We start from the raw sequence: 4,050 nt of genomic DNA, 5'->3' as shown, positions 1-4,050 counted from the left end.
GGACGAGAAACATGTGGAAGAAAGATTTCAGAAGAGATTGAGTGGTTGGAGGAGTAAAATATTGTCAGTAGGAGGAAGGCTTGTACTAATCAACTCGATTTTAAGTAGTCTTCCCATGTCCATGATGTCCTTTTTTGAAATACCTAGAGGGGTTTTGAAGAAATTGAATTATTTTAGATCTCGGTTTTTTTGGCAGAGCGATGAACACAAGAAAAAAATATAGATTGATAAAGTGGGAGGTAGTGTGTACACCAAAAGACCAAGGAGGCTTGGGAGTCCTAAATTTAGATGTTCATAATAAGTGCCTCCTAAGCAAGTGGCTATTTAAATTGCTAAACGGAGATGGTGTTTGGCAACCGTTACTTAAAAGTAAATATTTAAGGGATAAAAGTTTAACACAGGTTCAATACATGCTCTGGGACTCTCAGTTTTGGGCTAGGCCTCATGAAGGTCAAGGATGAGTTTCTTTCGATGGGCAGGTTTGATCTAGGTGATGGGACCCAGGTATGTTTTTGGGAGGATTCGTGGATTACGCTACGCCCTTTAAAAACATTATTCCCGGCATTATACAACATTATGAGAAAGAAAAGTGCATCTGTTCGGACTGTACTGTCTACGACACCGTTAAATGTAGCTTTCAGGAGATCTCTGATAGGGCCTAATCTGCAAGCATGGTACAATGTGGTGCTCATGGTTGCAAATGTTCATCTAACAAACCGAGAGAGATCGCTTTGTGTGGAGGTTGCATCATAATGGGTTGTTCTCAGTAAATTCCATGTATAGAGCATTGCTAGGCAGTTCAGGCTTTACCGTATAACAATTTAATTTGGAAACTAAAACTACCTCTCAAAATTAAAGTCTTTATGTGGTATTTGTATAAGGGTGTAATCTTAACAAAAGATAATTTAGCCAGGAGACAGTGGCAAGGAGATACGAAGTGTTGTTTATGTTCTTTCGAAGAGTCTATACAATATTTACTCTTTGTTTGTCATTATACTAAATTCATGTGGAGAATTGTTCAAGTTTCGTTTAACCTAAATCCTCCAAATAGTATACACAATTTGTTTACAAGTTGGTTGGAAGGGTTAAATAGGAAAATGAAATCTAAAATTCTTGTAGGGGCAAGTGCTATTTGCTGGATGCTTTGGCTAACCCGTAATGATATCGTGTTTGACAAGGCCATAGCACCATCTTATTTGCAGGTTATCTTCAAAGCGACATTTTGGACTAGGTTCTGGTCACTTCTTCAGAAAGAGGAAGATCGCCATTCAGTGAAGATGGGTTATAGGATCATTGAGACAGCCGCGATGGAGGTGTTTGCAAGACACGACTGGAGATTTAGCAATAGAATTGCTATCTAGTTTTTTTTCCTTCTCAAAATTTTGTTGGCTTTATGGCTCAAAACTTTGTTTTTGAGATTCCTTGGACCTTTTTACGTATGTTTGTAATAACGAACAGCCATATGCATTAATCGATGCAGAAGTTGGGATATTAATATATTCCCTTTTTCTTAAAAAAAAAATCCAAACGACAGTATGCCAGGGACAAAATGTGTTGCCATGCTTGAGTGTCACTTTACTCTGATACCTGTAAACGCTCGTGCCAAGATATCTTGTGCTACATAAAAGAGGCACCCTCTCCTCCGGTGTTCATATTAGCGCGCCGCCTGTTCCGTCACTAATTGTGTATTCTGAATATAAACGAAGTATATCTTGATTTATATTCACTCCATCCACAAGAAGTAGCTTTGGTACAGGGTCGATCGTGTGCTTCATGTCTCATCTTATCATCAGCTCATGGAGATGTGGTAGTTTTATAATTTATCTTTTGATGTGGTAGATGTTAATAAAGACTTGGGATAAACTTAGATCAATTATACTAAAGGTCAGAGAAATTACAGCAGCATAGAAATCCCCTAAATTGTGGAACACAAAGGAGGAAATAGTGTCAAGCATTCAAATGTTGACCCTACTGCATCAGTCGCATTGATCATTCAGATATGATTATTAAATCCTTCCAGGTGAAAGTGACTCCGATTCATGGGAGAAATCATTTTAAATCACTTCTTAAATGTGTTTGTTGCAACTGGTGGGAACCAAGTGCGTTCTCAAGATGCTGTGGAGTTTATCTGTTTGACCGGGAAATCAATATTAGGATGGTTCCCAGCCCTCCCAAAGGAAAGACAAGAGACCCAGCACGAATTACTGTCATCCAAGCGTCTGCTCAAGCTTCTCATCGCTCCATGACAAGCGTTCATGACCCTGGTAAAACAAGATGACATCACGTACGGTTCACAACACAGATAAGCATATTCATGTTCGCAATCGCAACTTGCAATGCATCCTGTGTGTTTTTTATTAATAGGAGTACAGTTTAGAAAGAGATTACTAACCAACAAATACGCTAAGACTAATTGCAAGTGAGATGGAAATGGAGCTGGAAGGTGGCAGCAACGGGCAAGAAACGGCACGCGCTCCACCGCCGCCAGCGCTGCCATGTATGGTGCAGCTCCAGCTCTACATCATCGTCGCCGTCGGCAGGATCGCAATGAGCCGCAGCTGCACGGTCAACCGACGCTTCTTCTCCGCCGTCGACCGCCCGGCCCGCGCCAGCGCCCGCCCAGGACAAGAACGGTGTCCGGTCCGCTGACGCGTCGCGCGGGCTCTGGGCTCTCGTGTTTTCGCCGCCGTCGTCGTTGTAGGCCAAAGCGCCGCTCCCCGTGCTGGTCTACTTCCACGGCGGCGCCTTCACGCTACTGTCCGCCGCATCCATCCCGTCCGTACGACGGCATGTGCCGCCAGGTTCTGCCACGGCCTCGGCGCCGTCGTGGTGTCCGTCAACTACCGCCTGGCCCTGGAGCACCGGTGCCCCGCGTCGTACGACGACGGCATGGACGTACTGCAGCACCTCACCTCCGCCGGCCTCCCCGACGACGTCGCCGTCCCCGTGGACCTCTGGCGGTGCTTCCTCGCCGGCGGCAACATCGTCCACCACGTGGCCCAGCGCTGGGTGGCCAGCATGGCGCCCTCCAGCACCATCATCCGCCTCGCCGGCGCCATCCTGATACAAGCCTGTTCTTCGGCGGAGAGGCGCGCACGGGCTCGGAGGAGAGGCTGGACGGGAAGGCGTGGGTGGTGACCGTGCGGGACTCGGACTGGGCGTGGCGGGCGTTCTTGCCTGAGGGAGCCGACCGGAACCACCCGGCCGCGCACGTGACCTGCGGGAGCGCGGACCTGGCGGACGGCTTCCCACCGGCGATTGGTGGTGGTTGGCGGTCTCGACCCCCTCTGGCTAAGAAGGGGAAGGTGGTGCAGCCTGGTGGAGTTCGATGAGGCAATTCACGGCTTCTTCTGGTTCCCCGAGCTCCCCGAGACCGGCAAGCTCACGGCGAAGATGAAGGCGTTCATGGAGTCGAGTGATTGATTGCAGCTGGAAGTACAAATATATATACACAATCGTGTGTGACTGTTGAATGTTGACCACATCGTACGTGAAAAGTCGCGGTAAACTGTACTGTACATTTGAAGTTTTGAACTATCATGCCACCGCTCTACTTCGATGTAAGCCGACCACGCCGACACCATCTACCACAATCGCACAAGACCTTCCGTGCGACATCCTCTGTTAATCCGATATGGGTCTCACATGCAGGTAATTAGGAGCGGTGATCACACATACGGTTAGGCTCCGTCCCCACATGCAGGTCTTATACGACACCGTCGCATAGGATTTTTTCCACAACGCCGGTCTGAAATTGTGTCGACTGGTCTGAAATTGATGGGTATTTTTAAAGATAGATACACATTTTAACCTTATTTGTAGACAGATAAAAGAGCATATCTCCTAAAACCATTCTTGTACTAATGATAACAATTTGGATGGAGGAATTATCCGTTATCTTTCAGGGTTTAGGAACTGTTGACACCAAAATTTGATAATTTTATTACCTATCGAATCTACGGAAGTAAGCCGACAATTCAATGAATATTTGTGAAGAAACTTTTGGCTTGTTTGTCTAGACAGCCTAGTAAGTCATGTTGAGATATCAAA

General features: G+C 46.3%; 1 pseudogene; it reads left to right on the top strand.

Annotated features, from left to right (window-relative positions):
* Positions 1-2,424: 2,424 nt before the first annotated feature.
* Positions 2,425-3,393, top strand: LOC136479651 (gibberellin receptor GID1C-like; annotated as a pseudogene).
* Positions 3,394-4,050: the final 657 nt, after the last annotated feature.

This window comes from Miscanthus floridulus, chromosome 9, assembly GCF_019320115.1.
Source record: "Miscanthus floridulus cultivar M001 chromosome 9, ASM1932011v1, whole genome shotgun sequence".
NCBI lineage: Eukaryota > Viridiplantae > Streptophyta > Magnoliopsida > Poales > Poaceae > Miscanthus > Miscanthus floridulus.
Note: the sequence above shows the minus strand (reverse complement) of the source record. Positions and strands in the feature narration are given on the sequence as shown.